The sequence below is a fragment of the Balaenoptera physalus genome (genome assembly GCF_965194825.1).
Source record: "Balaenoptera physalus genome assembly, chromosome: 1".
NCBI classification, from domain to species: domain Eukaryota; kingdom Metazoa; phylum Chordata; class Mammalia; order Artiodactyla; family Balaenopteridae; genus Balaenoptera; species Balaenoptera physalus.
The window spans coordinates 196,006,629-196,027,969 of record NC_138882.1 but is presented as its reverse complement, the minus strand read 5'-3'; the positions used below and the strand labels follow the sequence as shown (position 1 = coordinate 196,027,969).

At 63.8% G+C, this 21,341-nt stretch overlaps 1 protein-coding gene across 1 annotated transcript in view; it reads left to right on the top strand.

Annotated features, from left to right (window-relative positions):
* Positions 1-21,341, top strand: part of TTLL10 (tubulin tyrosine ligase like 10) — a 55,048-nt gene that overhangs the window by 149 nt on the left and 33,558 nt on the right. The window lies entirely within an intron of this gene.

The following is a 21,341-nucleotide window of genomic DNA, read 5'->3' as shown; positions in this document are numbered from 1 at the left end:
TTCTGTGCGGCCGTCCAGCCCTCGGTCTCTGGGGCGTCCCGGTGGGGCCACTGGGGACGTCCCAGCGGTGAGCGCAGGGGCCATGCCCTGGGCCGGGGGCGCCTGTGGGGAAAGTGGGGGTCTCTGGGAGAGCTTTTTTCGGCTGGAGGGGTTTTCCAGAGAGCCGTCTGTCTCTGCTGTTTGTTGGGCAATGGGGTGGGGATCGTGCCCTCGGCACACATTTGGGGGAGGTGGAAATAGCTGGGCAGGCTGGAGCTCCCCAGCGGGCGACGGGGGACGTTCCGCCCCACTTGAGGAGATCCCTGGGCTCCCCCAGGAGAAGTTGGGGACCTCGGTGACGTTTGTGGGTGTTTTTGAGCTTCCAGTGGGCAAAGGTGACTGTTAAGGCCTGAAACTGTTCATGGGGCCTGCCTTTGACCAGCCACCTCTGAGAACAGCCCAGAATCCAGGGCCCAGTAGGAAGGGGGCAGGTCTCAGACACCTGAATTTACATGACAGTAGCCAGAAGACTCTTGTAAGGGAACCAAATTTATTCCACTTAACAAGATGCGTGTGTCTGTGAATTACCCCAGAGGTGTGGAATTCGGAATTGGCTAGAGCAGGACCAGCTTCCTTCATCAAAGCTGAAATTCAGTCCTACCCCGGGTGTCGCGGTAACAAGAGGGCACAAAAGAAATAAGACGTGGGCCTAAGACCCAGGACCGCTCCACCACAGCGCTCGCCCCGGGGGTCTCCTGGCAAGGTGGGCAGGATGCGGCGGAGGTAACAACACCTGACTGGGAAGGTGGACTCGGGGTGGAGGTGCTGGACCCCACGTGGCCTCATGATGGGAAAACCCAGAGAAACGGGCTCTGTCCCAGCAGAATATCAACTGTCAGAGAAGAGACGGGGAACATGGCAAGGTCGGGGATGCAGAAGAATTGGGCAAGGTGATTAGAGACACAACCCAGAAAACACAGTGAAAGCAGACAGGTCCACAGCCAAGTTTGATTACAGGTCCTTCCAGCATTATGGAAACAGTTCCCGGGCCGCAGAGCGGGGGTAGGGCACCAGATGAGTTTTAATTTCATTTTTGTCAAAGTTATACTTGGTTTAAGAGTCAAGCATTTCTGGGCTTCCCTGGTGGCGCAGTGGTTGAGAATCTGCCTGCTAATGCTAGGGGACACGGGTTCGAGCCCTGGTCTGGGAAGATCCCACATGCTGCGGAGCAAGTAGGCCCGTGAGCCACAACTACTGAGCCTGCGCGTCTGGAGCCTGTGCTCCGCAACAAGAGAGGCCGCGATAGTGAGAGGCCCGCGCACCGAGACGAAGAGTGGCCCCCGCTTGCCGCAACTAGAGAAAGCCCTCGCACAGAAACGAAGACCCAACACAGCCATAAATAAATAAATTAATTAATTAATAATAATTAAAAAAAAAAAAAGAGTCAAGCATTTCTGCAAGATTCAGACAAATGCAGTCCCCGCCACCCAGCCACGCCGGCCACAGGAGCCACCGTTTCTGTCTGCCAGATAATTCCTGCACTCTTTACCAGCATCTATGCAACAGCATGATTGAATGACAACTTCTTGGGGTTTCAGATTTAGGTATTGTCTATTGAATTCACCCCAGGGAAGCTGGGTTTATTTCTTCTGCCTCGCCCCTCTCCCCCACATACTCGGGTCCCCCTGTTTTTCCAAAGGAATGACGTTATAATTTTAGTTAGCTCTGAATTCAGCGGTTAGATTTGTGTTCCCGCCGGGCCTGTGACAGGCCATGGTTACCGTTCCAATCAGAACATGTGTTGTTTTCAACACGTTGAAACATGTGTTGAACACATGATGTTAATCATCGCCTTCCTTTTTCATGCGTGCTGAGTTTTCTCTGCACTCATGACTAATTCATCCTCAGACTCTCGCCAGTGGCTTAAGTTCAAACACACGGGTGTTTCTGAAGTGGTCCGTCCAGGAGCCTCCACCCTTTGCCCCTGGTGGCCCGTCCTCCTGGGTCTACATCAGGGCTGCTCCCTTCACCCCTGAGATCTCCCCTGGCCTTCACCCGGAAGATTCCCTTTGCTTCTCCTGGTTGGATTTTCCTGGCCCCCACACCCTCCTTTTTCTCGGTTCACTCCTGCCCTGGTGGAGCACGGCCTTGCTGAGAAAGGTCGCCTGGCAGACATGAGGCTTTCGATGCCTTGTCCCTCCCCCGACGTGGAGGCACGTTGCTGGGTGTAGAGCTCCAGCCCAGAGCCACGTCCCCCCACAGTGGGACCCCAGCTTCTGAATTTACCTGCTGCTGTGGGTAAATTCAACCCCACTTTAACTCCTGATCTGTGGTGTGAAACTGGCTTGTCTTTTCTTTTTATTTTATTTATTTATTTATTATTTTATGGCTGCGTTGGGTCTTCGTTGCTGCCCACAGGCTTTCTCTCTAGTTGCGGCGATTGGGGGCTACTCTTGGTTGTGATGCAGGGGCTTCTCATTGCAGTGGCTTCTCTTGTTGCAGAGCACAGGCTCTAGGTGCGCGGGCTCTAGTAGTTGTGGCACGTGGGCTCAGTAGTTGTGGCTCGCGGGCTCTAGAGCGCAGGCTCAGTAGTTGTGACGCACGGATTTAGCTGATCCACGGCATGTGGGATCTTCCCGGACCAGGGCTCGAACCCGTGTCCCCTGCATCGGCAGGTGGATTCCCAACCACTGTGCCACCAGGGAAGTCCTGACTTGTCTTTTCTTCCTGGAAGTTTCGAGGCTTCTTTTTGTCTTCGGTGTCCTGACAGTTCGTGCAAATGACCTTCGTGTGGGTTCCCTTTCACCCTCTGCCAGGTGCCCCATGGCTCCGCCAGTCTGGAAATTCTTGTTCTTTATTTCCAGGAAATTTTCTTTAATTATTAATTTTAAATTGTTTCCTGGCTTCTGTTTTCTCTGTTCCCTCTTTCGTGGTAAATATCACTGAGATGTGGGGCCTCATAGGTGGGACCCAGGGACCCGATCTCCTTTTCTGGGTCTTTCAGCTTTACTTTACAACTCCTTTATTGAGGTTCATGTTTGAATATTTATTTCTAAAGCATTCTGATCTTTTTCCGTGATCACAGTACTTTCTCTTGTCTCTTTGAGGAGATCGATAATAGTTGTGTGGGGTTTTTTAAAGTTTTCTTCTCCTTGTACAGACTCTGCCTGGAGAACTGCAGTAAATAGATTTTTCCCCTATTTCCTTACAGTTACACTTACTATATCAAAGTTAAAACTTGAACGTAGCAAAATAATCCATAAGCAAAGTCAGCAGACAAATCGTCAATTTGAGAAAATATTTTAATGTATATGACACATGGTTAAAATAAATATTATATTAAGAACTTATAAACTGTCAAGAAAAAGACAAGAAACTCTGTGGAAAGATGGATGAAGGCTGTGACCGGGCGATCCACTGAGCAAATCCAGGAGCTGTTAGACTTGGGAACGTCCAGATTCGCTGGCGTCAGGGAAGCGAGAATCGCGGACACCGGCTCAGTGTCCAGGGAGCAGAGCCTGGGACGGGGTCCTTGTGCGAGAGGCATGTGGAGAGGGCTCTCGGGAGACGGCCTCAGGGAGCAGGGAGCAGGCCAATCTACCCCACCTCAGTATGGGTCACCGCCCCAAGGGTGACCTCCCAGGAGGCCTCAGAGAACCCTAGGCAGCAGGGCCCGTGCACCTGCCAGAAGGGGGCCTGGGGAGGGCACCTGGCTTCTTCAGAGGTGAGACATTGCTGGGGATGCGTCACGCTGGCAAAAATGAAAAAGCAAAAGCACGTATCGCTGGAGGGGCCGGAGCATGGGGAGCTGGCTCTCACTTGTAGAAGAGCTCAGGGCTAGGCCATCTGGTCACATCACACGATTAGAAGCATCTGCAAATCCCGACTCTGCGGGATGCCTTCAAGGACACCAAGCAGGGGTGATCCTGCGGCATCTCGTGGCCTCTCTTGGCGTGGTGGGTGCAGAGTGAGCGCCGGGTGTGCAGTTGGCCTGGGGCGGCCGTAACAGAGTGCCACAGACCTGGGGCTTATACAATAGAAGTTAGTTTCCTCCCAGTCCTGGAGGCTGGAAGTCTGAGATCAGGGTTCTTGTGAGGCCTCTCTCCTCCGAGTGCAGAGGGCTCTCTCCCCATGTCCTCCCGGGGTCTGTGTCCTGATCTCCTCTTCTTATAGGGACACCAGTCAGATTGGATCAGAGCTCACCCCATCGGCCTCATTTTACCTTAATCCCCTCTGTAAAGGCCCCATCTCCAAACACAGTCACATTCCGAGGTTCTGGGGGTCAGAGTTTCAACATATGAATCTGGGGAAACACAGCTCAGCACAACAGGGGGTTAGTGTGCAGCCCCTCCAAGGAGGGAAGGCGTCCAGGTGGCCTGGAGGTGTCAAGACACAGGTGTGAAGTGGGACGTTTATACAACCCGTCATTCTTGCAAAGGCCCCAGTAAAAATCCATAGTTACAGAAGCATACGCTGCAGATCACACGTGCTCATGTTCTACATGTAAGTATCGAGTTTTGTGCACAAGGAGAAAACACAGAGGAAAGCGAGTTGGAGTGACACCTGTGGACTCGGGACATTGGTAGAGGGAGGGGGCAGTATGGGCCACCCACACGGTCACGCGAAATGATTTGGGCACACGTGTCTCTGTGAAGAACAAATACATTAAAATGCCATTTACAAGAAGAGAGAGGGCAGATGCATGGGGTCCGAGAGGTGACCGAGGTAGAGGCCCTGGTCTCTCCGTGGGGTCCCGGTGGGCCCTGGTCTGTGGGTGGGGTCCCAGTGGGGGCTGGTCTGTACGTGGGGTCCCGGTGGGGGCCCTGGTCTGGCTGTGGGGTCCCGGTGGGGACTGGTCTGTCTCTGGGGTCCCGGTGGGGGCCCTGGTCTTCCCGTGGAGTCCGATGGGGCCCTGGTCTGTTTGTGGGGTCCCGGTGGGGGCCCTGGTAGCACCGTGTTGTCTCAGTGCTGGCTTGTTTGCCTGGGTATCCCGGTGGGGTCCCTGGTCTGTCTGTGAGGTCACGGTGGGGACTGGCCTGTCTGTAGGGTCCCGGGGGGGCTGATCTGTCGTGGGGTCCAGGTGGGGACCCTGGTCTCTCCTTGGGTCCCTGTGGGGGCCCTGGTCTGTCAATGGGGTCCCGGTGGGGGCTTGTTGGTCTGTGGGATTCCGGTGGGGGCCCTGGTCTGTCCGTGGGGTCCTGGTGGGGGCCCTGGTCAGATTGTGGGATCCCTGTGGGGGCCCTGGTCTGTCTGTGGGGTCCTGGTGGGGGCCATGGTCTGTCTGTGGGGTTCCGGTGGGGGCCCTGGTCTGTCTGTTGGGTCCCGGTGGGGGCCCTGGACTGTCTGTGGGGTCCCAGTGGGGGCCCTGGTCTGTCTGTGGCGTTGCAGTGGGGGCACTGGTCTGTCTGTGGGTTCCCGGTTGGGACCCAGGTCTGTCCGTGGCATCCCGGTGGGGGCCCTGGACTGTTGTGGGGTCCCGGTGGGGGCTCTGCTCTGTCTGTGGGGTCCCATTGGGGGCCCTGGTCAGTGTGTGGGGTCCCGGTGTGGGCCCTGGTCTGATTTTTGGGTCCCAGTGGGGGCCCTGGTCTGTCCATGGGGTCCTGGTGGGGACTGGTCTGTCTCTGGGGTCCCAGTGAGGGCCCTGGTCTGTCTGTGGGGTCCCAGTGGGGGCTGGCCTGTCCTTGGGATCCCGGTGGGGGCCCTGTTCTGGCTGTGGGGTCCCGGTGGGGGCCCTGTTCTGTCTGTTGGCTCCCGGTGGGGACTGGCCTGTCTGTGGGGTCCCAGTCTCTCTGTGGGGTCCCGGTGGGTCCCTGGTCTCTCCGTGGGGTCCTGGTGGGCGCCGTGCTGTGTCTCTTGGGGCCAAGTGGGGGCCATGGTCTGTTCGTGGGGTCCCGGTGGGGGCCCTGGTCTGTCCATGGGGTCCCGGTGGGGGCCCTGGTCTCTTCGTCAGGTCCCGGTGGTGACTAGTCTGTCTGTGGGGTCCCCGTGGGGACTGGCCTGTCTCTTGGGTCCCGGTGGCGGCTGGTCTGTCCGTGGGTTCCCAGTTGGCTCTGGTCTGTCCTTGGGGTCCTGGTGGAGGCCCTGATCTGTCCACGGGGTCCTGGTGGAAGCCCTGGTCTGTCCATGTGTCCTGGTTGAGGCCCTGGTCTGTTCGTGGTGCCCGGTGGGGGCCCTCATCACTCTTTGAGGTCCCAGTGGGTGCCGTGGTCTGTCCCTGGGTTTCCATGGTGCCCGTCTCCTCGCTTTGGCCCCCGGTGTGTCCGTCCCTAGTGGGGTCACTGTGAGGATGACACACCCACCTGGGTGGGTGTCATTTGCTCCATTCCACAGGGAGGCCTGTGAAGGGCTGGGAGCCGGCCAGCGTGCGGGCCTCCCCGCCAGCCTGGGTCTTCAGTGGACGCCAGCACCAGGCCAGCTGCCCCAGGGGACTAGGTCATACTCTGGACGTGGTCTCCGTTCCCAGGCAGCGCGGGGGAGCAGCCAGCAGGACCACTCATGCTCCCTCCTCCCCAGGGAGTAACCCTGGACGGGCCCTTTAACGAGAAACCTGCCCCCAGGAGCAGCCCTTTCCGTCTGGCTCGTCGGGTCTGTGCCGGGGTCAGCAGCAGGAGCTCAGGGACGGCCAGGGTGTCTGTCTGTCCATGAAGGGGTTTGGCACAGGGTAGATCTGTCCCCAGTTTGTTTGGACGAGCGCAGCGGTTTCTGGAGTGCGAGCCAGTGGGTGGGTGGTCTGGGGAGGGGAGGTGTCCTAGAATGTGGAATTGGTGTTCTGTTTTCTCGCAAAGGAACAGTGTGATCAAGGTGCCCGTCTTGGCTGTGGGTTCCCTCACCTGTGAGAAACGAGGGGTCGGGAGGGCTGACGTCTTCTCTCCCTCCTGAGAGAGAGGGCTGGTGTGAACCGCACGGGGCCACCGCCTCACCGCCCGCAGCCCGCTCCCCTTCCAGGGCCACGGTGGGCACCCCCCACCCCTCCGGCCGGCTCCCCCTCCCTCCCCACCCATCCCCCTCCACCAAAACCAGGACACACCAGCAAACCATTCCTCACGTCCTGTTAACACCAGAGGGGCCACTGGGCCCCCCGGGACGTCACACGTGGTCCCCAGCAGGCAAGGTGACCTTGAGGGAGCAAGGGTCCCCAGCACTGCGCCCCACACAGGCAGGCAGGCTTCGGGCCACGGGGTCTCACCCTGTCCTGCGGAGGTGCCTACAGGACCCCAGGTCCTCCGTGGGCAGGTGCCAGCGTTTCCCAGTGTCCTGCTGAGCAGGTGTCCAGACCGTGGCCACACAGAGCCCCCGGAGGAAGCAGCTACAGCAGGGGCCTGCGGCAGGACCCACGTTTGTGTGGGCAGAGCTCTCCCCCAGGAAAGGGGCTGAGGTGGGGGGGCCACTGCAGCCCTCGGCCTATGGCGGGGGAGGGGCCAGCTGCGCTCTGAGAATCGGGGGTGGGGGGCCGGAGACGCCGGGGGTGGAGGAGGTGGCCCTGGAGGGCTCTGGGCTGAGTGTTTGGGGGGCGGTGAGTGGAGGACTGCGGGGCCGCTGGCTGGGCTGGTTGGCGGGTGTTGGGCAGTTGCGACCACCTGGCAGAGAAGGGCGAGCTCAGCCGTGGTCTCACTGGGAAGGCGGTGTGGAGGGGCTGCTGCGTCCTGGGGGGCTGGGGCCTGGGGGGACGGTCAGCCTGAAGCCTCAGAAGCAACGTCTGAGCTCCAGGCCTCACTGAGCGGGGTTTCTCCCTAGAGGCGGCTCTGGTCACGCCCAAGGACAGAGCACGGGGTGGGGCCCTCAGCTCTCGGGATGCAGCTCGACCCCGGGGGCTCCTGGCAGCATGGGGGGAGGCCTCTGGGCAAGCACCCCAACCTGCCCCAAGGTAGAATGGAAACACAGAACTTTGGACTGCTCTGACGTAAGCAGATAGACGCCCACCTTCCACGGCAGGTTGGAGGTGGTGCCGGGGCTCTGGTCCCTGCGGGTCCCCACCCGGGCAAGGCCTGTGGGAAGACAGGAGAGGGTCCTTTTTCTGGTGGGATGCATGCAGTCCCTCCTTCCTTTGCCCGGTGGATTGGAGCGCAGGTGCAGATCTGCAAACAAAGGTGCGGTCGGCCAGGCCGGCTTAACCCTTCCCTGGGGTGGGGCAGAGCAGTGAGGGCAGAGGCCAGCGGGGCCAGCGGTGCTTTGCCCTGGGCGCCCGGCCACGCGCCCTCAGTGGGGATAGTGGAGCTGCACCCGAGCCCTGGCCGAGCAGCCGTCTGCCACCCCCACCCGGGCCCGCCCCTCGGTGGTCCTGCCGTGAACAGTGCGGGCGGGAGCAAGCGCCCTGCGGTGGCCTCCCTGTGGAGAGCGCCCCTCCCAGGGTAGGGAGGGCGCGGCTGGGCGGGGAGCTTTGTGTAAGGAAACCCGAGCCCAGCCAGGTGCCCAGGTGCCCAGGTGCGGGGGCGGGGCTGGGTCTCCGCTCAGGCTCGGACGGCACGCAGGAGGGGCGGGAGGGGAAGGGGACTTCCGAGCGGCCGAGGTTCCCCCCAACCCCTGCGAGGCCCCTCCCTCGAGCGCAGCCCCGCCCCCGTGAACCGCAGGGGGCTTGGTGCAGGGCAAGCAAACTTTGGCTCCTCGGGGACCATCCTTTTGGCCCGTCACCAAGTCAGTCTCGGAGAGGGTTCCCAGAAAAGGTCAGACCTTTAGGTTGAAGGGGCTTTGCTGGTGGAGTGTCCTGGCTCCCCCTCCGCCCCCCTTCCCAACCCTCTGTGGCTCCTGGGGCCCCCTCACAGGCCCTGGACCCCCCTGCCCTCTCCAGTGTCCAGAGCCGTGGGTCCTGCTGGGACCTCAGGAGGGTCCCAGGCGCACGGGACACCCTGAGCCTGACTGTAGGAGCATCTCCCAGGGGGTCTGGGGACCACGGGGGCTTCTTGGAGACAGGACCCCTCCAGCCCCACGTGGCCCACCCCAGGGGTGTAGCACAGCCACTGGGCCCAGGTTCAAACCACTGTGACCCGGGGAGGTCCAGACTCTGCTGTCACAGGAGTCAAGGGAAGCCTTTGGGACGAGTGGCCGCAGGCATTAGGGGGAAGGGGGTGGGGGTCTCTCCTCGGTGGGCGGTGGAGGCCTCCCTGCCCTCTGGGCACAGCCCTCACCCCCAGGGGGTCAGGGGTTAGGGGTCAGGGGCCCCTCCTCCTGTCCCTTCCCCGTGACTCTGCCTACTTCCGCCTCTGGGTTCCTCACGCTCCCCATCCACACACACGCTTCGGTCACACACCCACAATCCCACATTCCCCATGCACAGCCTCGTGCACACACGCACACACGCACACAGAGGGGTGTGCAACTGTGGCTGGCGGCCGGGTGACAGCGCGCTGCAGACGCTCCCGGCCCCGTCCTGGGTTCCCGTCTCATTCAGCCCTCAGGACCAGGGGCTGGGCAGCCCCACTGAAGCCTCCCAGAGAGAAAGGTCTCACCAGGATGGGGCTCTTGCATGCTCTCGCCCGGCCGGTCGGCCGTTCTCACCCGAGGCTCCACCTGACTTAAGCCAGCGGCTCCTTTCAGCCTCCACCTTCTCCAGAAACGGGCACGACCCCTCCTCCCCCCACCCCAGGTCGACCCCTTCAGGAAACCCTCCCTGACTGTTTCCTACCTTCCATCACACGCTGGACATCCGGCAACCTCGTCCACTCCTGACGGCAGTGAGAAGGACAGAGCAGAGGATTCAGAGGACGAGGGGGCGCGGGGGAGGGAGGTGCTGGCCGCAGGTCTGGAGACGGACAGCTGCTGCCCCTCGCTCACCGGGGCTCCTGGGCAGTGTAGCGCACCTGCTTTTCCAGGAAGCTGAGTTTAAACTTGTGCCCCTTAAAGGCAGCATCCTTTGTCCTAAGACCACGTGCCCCCCACTGTGAACATGTTGTTTGCTCTGTAAGATGTGGGCTGGGAGATGGTGGCATTTGTCAATGTCAATGTCCTTTTCGTCAGATTAAATACGTGCTGGTCCCCAAAGTCCAGGACAACGGGGCTAGGCCTGCGCTTTTGAGGGGAGGGACGGAACAGCAGCCAAAAGCTGGGCTCCAGTGTGACTGGATGGACAGATGGAGGACGGGGTGCCTCCCGACGTCTGGAGGGTCCAGGGGCGGCCCTGCCTGGGGCCTGCCGGTCGGGAAGCCTACTCACTACCCAGCTGTTCTCACGGGTGTGTCCGGCTTTGGGTCAGCACCGTCCTGAGTGTGGGCGGCCATGGGGAGGGTGGTCCTGGGGAGGGTGCGTCCTAGAGCTCAGGGCGCCGGTGTGGTGGCCACCAGCCTGAGGTCAAGAGAGCCCGCGGGCAGCGTGATCTAAGACGGCAGGAGCCACCAATTCCAATTTAGACGCTTTGCTTTTCGATAGAGATGTGCTTTGTTTCTATTCACCAACCTGTGTAACAATAAAAAGCCTTGGGCGGAACCCAAAAGCTCTGGGCTTTCAGGACGTGAACCCCCTTCACTTAGGGCTGCTTTTTGCTTCCGGCTCTGGCCCTCAGCTGGGATCTGCTTTTGAAAAGACAAAAGGCAGAGGAAGGGGTGGGAGGAGGGGTGGGGACTGCGGGAAACGAGGCGTCTCAGCTCCTCTGGGTCTGTCCTTTCTTCTATCTCCCCCCCCCTCCACCGCCGTTTACCACCCCCCTTCTTCCTGCATGAAATCCCACACCCTGTGGGTCTGTTTCCGGTCTCTGCTGGGGCCACTGGCCTGTCCTCCTGGACTCGGGCGAATGCCCCCACACTGCCTTTCCCTCCAGGCTTGTCTCGGCTGGTTCTGCCCCACCCCCCACCCCCACGCTGGCCCCGGGGTCCGTCCTGGTGCCGCAGGCTCCTCCAGGAAGCGTCTCATGCGGCCCCAGCTCAGCGCCCCGCCCTCCCCGCGGCACCCGTTCCCAGGCCAGGGCATTCCCTAAGCCCTCAGGCCGGCAACACTCCCACCCTGGCAGACCCCTGCCCAAGGCGCCAGGGCCTGCGCTGGTCTCCTCTGGGGACCCCTGAGGAAAACTGTCACTTTGCAAACAGGATAGGAACGCAGAGGCTCGTGCCAGGTGGACCCCCCTCTGCCTGGCACCTCTGATGGGCCGTGGTCCAACCCTCGACCCCGAACACCACACATCCACTTCTCCTTGGCCGTTACGCTTGAACACCCGAGGGGGGTGCCCCGGGGACACCCCCACGTGCACCTGCCCTCCCTCATGAGCCTCCCTGAGTTGACACACTTGTGTCACACACCGGTGTGCAGCCTTGGCTCCACGGCCTGCACCCCAGGCCTGAGCGCCGTCAACACAGAATCGGATCAGGACCACGGAACCCCAGACGAGCCCCTCGGAGGTGCTCTCTGGGTCCGTCCACGGGACGCTGGGGCCCAAGTGCACTCCTGTGTATACCTGCACCTGCCACCGAAGACCCCGGGGTGACCAGACGCAAGAAATAGGTCGATTCCCCAAGGGGTCTGGGGCAGCAGCCGGGGGTGAGAGCCCATCCCTCAGAGGGCAGGACAGGTGACTCAGACCCCAGTGGGGTGGAGGAGACCCCTTCCATGGATGTGTGATGATGGGGGTGGGGGCCATGTACTCCCTGGGGGGGCACAGGGGTGCGGCCTCTCCCCTCCTGCTGGGGCTCTCTCCTCACGGGGTGCTAGACCCCCCGAGAGGCAGGACCCCCGCATCTGACCGTGAGGACGGAGGGCAAGGAGCCCGGCTCTGAGCAGCAGAGTGAAGGAGGGCTGGGAGCGGCCCTCTCTCTGGCCCACCCCCCGGCACTCTCAGGAAATGAGGTGCAGTGCCTGGCGCCCACAAAGGGGGCCTGGGTGCCCCTGGCTGTGGTCACAGTGGCTTCTCCCCGACAAGGCAGAGCCCGGGGCCAGGCTCAGCCGGGCGGGGGCTGGGGGCACAGCCACCCCACTCGGGGGAGGCTCTGGGAGTCTGTAGGGTGAGACCTGAGGGGGGAAGCTCCCGGGGGGAGGCACAGCCATGTGGGGAAGGGTGGGACAGGTCAGTGTCCTGGGGTGACTCGTGTCATCTCGTGGACACAGGGACCCTCCTGGGCCGTGGGCGGGCCGGGAGGAGGGGTGGAGAATCCCCAGATGGACTTTTCCCCTGAAAGACCCAGAGCCCGGATGGAATCCGGCAGCTGAAAGTTGAACCGTGTCTCGAAGCCCCTTCCCAGTCGCCCTTGCAGCCAACGGCAGGAGCAGGAGCGTGGAGCCGGCTGCACGTTTAGATTTTGTGAGCGTTTTGCCCACAGGGTATAACGTTGTCGTGAAGTCCACGCTACCTGCCAGCCTGCCCGCTGGCTCCAGTGCAGCTTTATCAGCAGCTCGCGGGTCCCCACGCCTCGCTGCGGCATTTCACGGTGGCAATGACAGTGAGGCACCTCTGTGCTTTGCTCCCATGGTTCTGGAGCCGGTGGGGCCACACTGGGCCCCCAGCACAGGCCAGCAGGCATCGTGCCCCGCCTGGCTTTGTTCTCTGCAGCCCGGGATGTTACTTTGGCATCCAGCCCCGCCCCGCCCAGACAGGAGCCCTGTGGCACCAGGCTCCAGGGGCAGCCCCCATGGGCCAGTAAACAACCAGACCGAGTGGGTGGAGGGTCTTCCAGAGGCTCCTGCATCCCTGGGCCCTGCCCCGGCCCTGCCCCAAGGCTGGGGGCGCCGTGGATGCTGGCAGAAACAGGTGGGGCCGCAGAGGACGTAAGGAGCCGCGCTGGCTTGGGGTGTGAAGGCCCATGCGCCTGGGTCCCCGAGGCGTGGGGCCAGGCAGGGCCCTGCGCTGCCCCTCAGACTGCGCCTGGACCTCGGAGAGGGGGCAGGGTCCACCGCCAGCGGGGACTTGGGGCACCACCCAGCCCACCTGCTCCTTCAGGCCGAGCAGGACACGGGCCCATCGCCATCATCAAAGCAGCCCCAGCGTCTCCCTCCAACTGTACCCTCCCCCCTGCCCCCCGAAGGCCTCCATGTCCAGAGCTGAGTGCTGGCACACCCCCTCCCCCGGCCTGCCTCTTCCTGGGGCCCCCACCCGTGCAGTTCTCCCAAAGAGCTCTCACCGTGTCCACCGCCCCCTCCCCCATCCCCACCTCCGTGGGCCAAGCGTCCAGCCCTGTCCAAAGGGGCCTTCCCACACCCTCTCATCACTCGCTGCACCCACAGGGGTCTCTCCACTGGGCCCTCGGACCCCAGAGCCCTGCTCGCCCCCCAGGCCTGGCCTCCTGGGCTGCAGCCCGCAAGGCACCCCACTACCCGCAGCTCACTGCCCCTCAGGGTCAGTCTGTGCTGCTCCCCACAGCACGGTCGCGGCCTCAGGAGCACAGGACCCTGGCTGCCCATCGGGGGGACCCCACCCTCCCACGGCTTCTGTCGGGTTTGCCCCTGGTCCCCAGGCCCCACCTGTGCCCGCCCCTGCCAGCACCATCTCAGCTCCGACGGCTGACCGACGGTGGCTGCAGGAAACGCCATCCGGCAGCCTCCTCCTCATGTGGTCAGGCCCAAGCCATCCCTCGGGGTGAACGCCATGCTCCTGCGAGGGAGCCACACTGGGCCTGTTCGGGGGCCTCCTGGGGACCCCACTCTCCCACCCCGTCGTCTTTAACCCCCCCACCTCAGGGGCCCTTCCAACTCCTGCCCCCTCTCGGCCTCCCCTGCACCCCCCCGCCGGCCCCCGTCAGTCTCCTCCCTCCTGCTGCTCAGCCCGCACCCTCTCCAAGGTCACAGTGACCTTCCTCCCCCTCCTGGCCTGGCCCCGGCTTCCTCCCCCCGCTCGGTGCTGTCCTCAGATGCTGCCAGGCCCCTCCCGCTCCCCCCACCTCCCTGCCGGGGCCATCTCTGCCTCCCCCCACCCCCCGTAACGTTGCTGGCCTGTCCTGGCCAGGGCTGTCCCTTCCCCAGCTCCTACATCCCAGACCCGGGCCCACCAGCGATGCTCGAATCCGGGGCTAGAGTTCCTGAGTGTCTCGGAACAGGCCAGACCCAGACCTAGTGCGGCCAGGCTCCTGTGCTCCATTGCCCCGGCCCCCCAGCCCCCACCTCCCTGTCCCCACCCCCGCCCTGCCACCACCCCATCCCCTCCGGGCCGCTGGCCGCAGATTTAAGCCGAGTCGCGTCCACCAGGGAAGGAGCCTCAGCAGCCTTGGTCCTTGTCATCAGACCTCTCAGCATCTTTCTTAAAATATCAACCAAGAGATTCTTTCCCAACTGCTGTCGCACATTTGGGGGTCCCAGCTTTCGGTGCCCCTCCCCGTGTCCAGCGAGGGGTCTGGGCTCTCGTGTCCAGGGGAGTGGACTCCTCACCGACTAGCTCTGATGCCCATGAATCTCACGGGAGCTGACCCTCCAGCCACCAACACCTCGGGGTCAGCTGGCCGGCCTTGCAGGCCTCACCTGGCTTCCAGGCCCACAGACCCACTTCCTGCCCCGGCCCCAGCTGACCTGTCTCACCATCACCTCGCACTTACTTGCCCAAAGCTGGGACCTTGTTTCCCCCAACCCTGCCCGCTCCCCTCTCAGTCGCCCCACCGGCCCCATCCACGCGGGGACCCCTCGCTCTCGGGGCGCCCTGCAGACCCCACCACGGCCCTTGCAGGCTCCTCGCTGCCTCCTCTGCTGACCGTGGGCGTCGGGGCCCAGACCATGAACAAGCGGCGGGTGAGTGGATGCCGCGTCGCCAGCCGTCTGGCCCAAAGCGCAGGCGGGGGTCTCCTGCTGGAGCCTTCAACAGCATGGGGTGGAGGAGAGGGACCAAACTGAGCTGTGGGCACGTGGGGTCCATTGATGGGGACGGGACGTGTCCAGACCACGAGTCCAGGAAACGGAGGCACCGTGGTGGTCCCCAGGCTGGAGGGCTACCTGGTGGGTTTTCCTTCAGGGCTCAGGAACTGGATGCAGGTGGTGGCCGCACAACGCTGCGAATGCACGAAGTGCCCCGGAACCGCCCACTCCGAAGCGGTTCATCTTATGTGAACTTCACCTCCATTAAAAAACCAAGCTCCCTTGCGAAACACGCCCCCACCCAATCCCATCAGACTGGATCCGGGGGCTGCATGGGTCCCTCCCCATGACTCACCCCGCGGCGGCTGCCCCCCACCATTTCTGTTTCAGGGACCCCCTGAATGAGCCCTGGGCTCAGAAGGCCGCCTTTGCCCTGGAAACAGGGAAGCCAGTCTTCCCTCCCGTGCATCTTCCAAACAAACCCGCTCGGTGCCAGGTGGGCGGCCCCAGAGCACAATTAGACTCCAGCGAGTGGAAAAATAGGGGTGTAATTTTTCTTGAGCCCCATCCCCCGAGGCGGCCCCGGGCATCTCGGTGACACTTCCCTGCCTTTGGAGACCAATTACCCAGGCGGAGGGGATGAGCGGGCCCAGTGGCCTTGTTAACTCACTGCCCCCGTGGGAGGGGGCTCAGCGAGGGCGGCTGGTCCAGGGCCCGGGGCAGCTCAGCGGGGCCCCAAGGGCCTGCAGGTGCAGAAGGAGCCTGGCTGCGCCCCGGCCCCCCGGCGGGCTCAGGCCCTGCCAGCAGGAGCTGAGGGCGGGCGGGCCCTCCCCGGAGGCTGAAGGCGACCAGCAGAGCCCTCCCCGCCGTGGCAACAGCCCAGCTGGTGCCTGTCTCTCCTGGTGACTGGGGTGCGTCAGACAGGCCGCCCCACAAGGGCCCTGGCAGCCCCTGAGGCCGGGGATGTGCCCCGCCCAGCACACCCGGGCCCCCGGGCCCAGGCCAGAGCTGCCCGGGCTTCCAGGGCTGTGAGGGACCCCGCCTCGCGGGCTGGGCTCGGCCTCCCTCGGGATCACCATAGCGGCCCCTCCTCCCCTGCTGCCGCCCAAGCTGCTAAATGCAAGGCTTCTGGACGGTTCCCCCTCTGTCCTCTGTGAGGCAGCCGCTCAAACTCAGTCAGGGGCAGGGCCAAGCTACAGGCTGGTTCTAGAACAACTTCCCCCGCGGCCACTAACCCCTTAGAGACCTCTCAAACTTCCCGTAGCCGGACCCAGCATCCAGGGCCCAGAAGCAGAAGAGGCCCAGGGTCTCACTCCCCGTCACCATCCCCTGCCCGGTGGCACCGCCCTCCTGGTGGCGCGGCCCAGGGTCTGGCTCTGATGGCCCCGCTCTGTCCCCCTCCAGGCAGAAGGGGCCACAGACGGGCATTTGTGGGCAGAGGTGGCGTGGCTCCAGGACCCTCCCCTGGCTCGGGGCAGCTGCTCCCCAAAGGGCGCCCAGAAAGTTGAAGGGGGCCTCACCCCACTGCACATGTGGCTCCCTGCCCTCCCTCCTCCCTGGAGGTCACCCCACCGACCCCATGCCCCTTCTACGCCGGCCGCCAGCACCCCCGCCCCCAGGGCCACACCTGACTCTGACTCAGGGCACAGGATGAGGCTCTGTGCATCCAGTCTCTCCCCCTGCACTGTCCACTCTGCCCCTAAGAGGAGACCCCGTAGAACAGGCCCCTGCAGGGAGAACAGGGCAGAAACAGCCACGGGGCCACCCGGGAACGGGAAAGAGGGGTTCCCAGGTGGGACCCCAGAGAAGGGATGGAGGACGGGTGTGCTGCACAACCCAGAATGATCCCCTTGCTGACCCTGCCTGACCCCTCCTTGACCTTCTTGCTGACCTCACTGACCTTCACCCCGACCCCCTCCTGACCCTCTTGCTGACCTCACTGACCTTCACCCCGACCCCCTCCTGACCCTCTTGCTGACCTCACCTGACCTCCCCCTCCTTCCTCTGACCAGGATTTCCGAGCCCTCACTTCCCGCCGGCGCTGGGGACAGTGGGCTCGTGGGGCCTGCAGCCTGCTGGGGGTAGGGAGCTAACAGGGAGAGAGAAGGGGACCCTCCCAGAGGAAGGGCAGCGTGTCCACCGTCCAGGAAATCCCCCAGAAGGCCATGGCTGGGGCGGGACGAGGGTCGGGTAGAGCCAGACGGAGTGGGCAGTGGGGCCTGGGCTGCGAACGGCGGGCGCTCGGGGCTCTGACTGCCGCTCGAGAGGGTGGGTCAGGGTGAGAGGGGAGAGTCTGCACTGCTGGCAGCCACGTGGGCTGAGCCAGGCAAGGACCAGAGGCTGGACGCCAAGGAGGCTGCAGACCCCTGCGGGCACAGCTGGGGAACTCCTGGGCCAGCACCAGTCCAGGCGGGGGTCCTGCTGGCCCGGGACCCCATTCAGAGCAGTGAGGGGACGAGGGAGGCAGACGTCCCCTAGGAGCCCACCGCCCTCCCCGCTGTCTGGGGGCTGGTGGGCAAGCTCCCCCATCATCAGTCCACCCTGGCTCTGGAGCCCCAACCCTCTCCCCTGAATCTGAGAATTTTCATGCAAATTAGATGCTAATGGTGGCTGCAGCTGATGATTTGGGACGCAAATCAGAACCACCTGCACAAACGCTGCTGCCCAACCTGCTGGCCTGGGTGTGGCCGCCCGGCCCGGCGAGGGGTGGGGAGCAGAGCGGAGTGGGGCAGTGGGAGAAGGGGGGGGTGCCCCTCTCAGGCTCCCCAGGAGGCAAAGTCGCCCCCGTGGGTGGTGGGGCCACTGGAGTGTGGGCGCCAGGAGGGGCAAGCGTCCCTCACGATCCAGGGCCCTTCCCGGGTGCCCACCCCATCCCTGCCCGCCTCAGAGGGGGGACTCTGTCTCCTGACCCCGCCTGCCCTGTGGGGCCAGAGCCGGGAAGCCCAGCCTGTGGGAGAGGCCGGAAGTCCAAGGCCGCTTTTAAGTAAAGCCAGCCCTAGTGGAAAGTCGGCCTTGGATGCTTCGCTGTCACTTCACCTTGTGGGGAAATACCAAGACCGTCCCTGGCACCTGGCGCCAGCGGGGGAGGGGCGCAAAGACCCACCCTCCCATCCCGTGTGCTCCGGCCCGAAGCTGGGCCTGCGCAGCTTTGCGTGTCCCCTCGAAGCGGTGGGAACTCCGGCGTCACTCACTCACTCAGCCGTCACCTGCCCACCCATGGGGGCAGCCGCGCCCAGGCGCCTGGTTAGCTGTGAATGAGGCCAGACCCACATCCCAGGGGGCACATAGCTGACGAACGCCGTCTGGGTGTGGCTGCCGGGCTCCAGGCAGCAGGTGCCGAGGCCGCACTGAGAGGTCACGTGGGGCAGAGACGCCCAGGGTGGGCGTGAGGGGCCACGGGGGGGTGGGCGCTGGCGGGGGGCAGGGGCCGGTGTGTCTCGACTCCGCTGGGCCGGCGGCCTGCAAGGGCAGATGCAGGGGTAGCCGGGGCCGTGGTGCTGACCCAGGAGAGACTGCAGCAGTCAGAGCGGACGGTGCTGGGGCCGGGGCGCTGTAAAGGCACAGCCAGCCCTCCCAGGGCTGGGGCGGCAGAGTCCAGGGGACCGGGGGGCTCCTGATGGACACAGGGTGGGGCCGTGGGGGGCAGGTCCAGGAAGGTCAGTGTCTATTAGACACGGCAGAGGCAGAGGACACGGGGCGGGGCGATGGGACCTCCTGGGCTCAGCGGCTGTGTTTTGGGGGGGGTCCTTGTTCATCAGACAAAGACACAAGTGTCAGGGGTGAGGGGTGTCCAGCTAGCAACTCTCTCTCGAATGTCCTAGAAGAAAGAAACGGTATTTGCTGTGGGCTGTGCCCCCCGAATCCTTGTGTCGAAGCCCTGACCCCCAGCGTGATGTTGTCTGCAGGTGGGGCCTCGGGGAGGTGATCAGGGTGAGGGGGCCCATGAGGGGATCGGTGCCCTGATAACAAGAGGAAGACAGAGACCCCCCTCCCTGCTCACACACCAAGGCAAGGCCAGCAGGACCACGAGAAGGCGGCCGTCTGCAGGCCGGGAAGGGCCCTCACCAGAGGCCGGATCTGCCGGCACCTGGACCTTGGGCCTCCCAGCCCCGGTTCTGTGAGGAACAGTGTCTGTCTACGCTGCCCCGGCTGTGGCCATTGGCTACAGTCACCCAAGCTGACTGATTTGTATTGTACTTGCCACTTTTCTGTAAGTTTGGAGTTATTTCTAAATAAAAAGGGTAAAAAATGCCAGGAAGGAAAGACTGAACCAAACAAGATCCCAGACTGTGCTGGGCCCTCCCCGGGGCTCAGCAGGCCTGTGCCCGGTGGGGTGGGGAGGTGCGGCAGCGGGGAGCTGCGGGGAACTCTGAGGGCACCGTCGCGTAGGTAAGGCGTCGGGACCCTTGGCGGGAAGCAGGGAGCGAGAGGCCGCCACTGACACCATCCAGGAACTGAGACCGCGTGGCCTCGGAGGCACCACGTTCAGTCTGGGCTAAAGGCATCCAGAGACGGGGGTGGGCATGACCTGAGGGCCCCGGAAGCTGAATGGAAGCGGGGAGGGAGGCCCAGGCAGGAGCGGGCCTTGGCGGCTGGGGGGCCAGGCTGCCATGTTGGGGTCAGGCTGTGGGTGGCCAGGGAGCCTGGGGCTCCGTGTGAAAGAGTAAAGACGTTGGTTTGGGGGCTGCAGTGGCCCCCAGGCTGTGAGGAGGGCATCTGGCACTCCCCCACCTGGAACGAGGATGAGGCCTGGGGCCTGGTCTGAGATCCCGAAGGAGGCCAAGCGTGTGCTGGACGGCTGGCGATGGAGCTGGGGCTGCAGGGGCATCCCCCACCCCCCGCTGCTCCAGGCCCTGCTGAACGGTGGAGAAACGGGGGCCTCGGTGGATCTGCCGAGAGGGAGGGCTGTGGCCCTTTTCCAGAGGGTTCCTGCAGGGCCGGCAGAGGGACATGGGCGGAGGCCTGGTGCTCCCCAGCCAGGCCACCCCTGGGTCCGAGGCCCCCTGTTGCACCCGGCAGATGGGGGCCGCTGTCAGTGCTAGCCTCTGGGGAGGGGCCAAGAGGAAAGGGCCACCCCTCCTTTCGTGAGTGCTGGGCTTGGGGCTGACGCCCATGGAAGTGGGCTCTCTGGGAGACAGTGACGTTCGGAATCTCTGGCTTTGGCCGAGGGTGGGGCAGCTGGGGCTGAGCTTCCGGTCTCCTGAGGTAAGGGCATGACCTCAGGCCGGCCACACCCCATGGGCAGCGAATGCAGGTGCCCAGGTCATTCCAGCCCCAGCGCCAAGGGCCCCACTGCCCCCAGGCTCTGTTTCTTCCTGGGGTCTGCTGAGTCACTGGGCCCGCCCCCGCTATGAGGGCTGGGCCCCAGGCCAGGGCGGGCCAAGCATGGGCCCCGCAGGCCAGGAGAGGGCAGGGGGCTGCCTGCCAGGTTCCTGGCATCAGCCTGAAGCCGCTCAGTGCTGGCAGGGTAGGCTCAAGCCGTGGCCTGTCCCCCCAGGGCCCTGCGCGGCCATCACCACCAACCAACAGCACAGCGAGAGCCGGCTCTCGGGCCCTGACCCCTCCCCAGGGCCCCTGTGAGCCCACAGAGCGTCCCCACCTGCCCAAGGGCACTGGCCTCACCTGCGCGGTCAGGGCCACAGGAGCCGGAAGGAGGCGTCACTGAGCGCCCAGCAGCCCCTCAGCCTGGCTCCGCTTGGGGCCCTCAGTGCCCGGGGCCTGCTGGACACAGCCTTGCCGGACAATGAGAGGCCTCTGGTAGAGGCGGATCTCCCACCTGGCCGGCCAAGCCAGCAGGCAGTTAGAAACAAGGGCCAAGCAGAGAGGAGGCTGGGAAGGGTTGGACGTCACGAGGCTGGGGTCAGCTGGTCTTCCTAGCCGTGGGGTCAGGCCCCACCCCGCCAGGGCCCCGCCCCAGCCTCTCTGACCTGGGGGCTCCTAGGGGTCCTGAGCTGTGGGGCTATGGGGGAGGTGGGTAGGACGCCCCTTGCTGCCCCTCCAGGGGGTCCAGACAAGGCCCCAGCTCTGTGGTCAGCTCTCCCAGGACAAAAGGGCCACCCGCAGGCCCTCAGACCCTGGGCCGGGCTTTGCTCGGAGCCTCTGGGCGAGGGGTGCATGGGAGCCCGTAGGCAGCTGCCCGCATCAGGCCTCGTCTCCAGAGTTCCCTCTGGACCTCCCAGAGGTCAGAGGTGAGAGGAGGCATGCAGGGCCCAGGCGGCTGCAGGGGCAGCACCGCCCGTGGAGTTTGCCTGAGTCATTTCCCTCTGTGCCAAGATTGCCCTGCCAGAGCCCACCCTGCAGCTCTGCTTCTGGCCAGAGCCCCTCAGATGGATGCCTGTGAACCCCTGAGGCCCAGGAGCATTGGCACGCAGCTCTTACTAAGCACCCACGGCCCTAAGGTCCCTGCACATCCTTGGAAGGGCCCTTGGTTTGGTGTGCAGGTGCCCTGGTCCAGATCCTCATAGCTCACGGTGTGTTGGAGGACGGGGCCTGTGGCACCTGGGGTGGGTCCTGGCCCGTCTGCTCCACCGGAATCTGCAGGCAACACCTGTGCGCTCAGCCTGACACCTGGGGCCCCCGGCTGAAGGGCCTCCCGGCTCCCCAAATCTGTCCCCTCCAGGGCCTGCTCCCAGGGCTTGCCCTCCTGCCTGGCCAGCTTTATTTCCAATAGT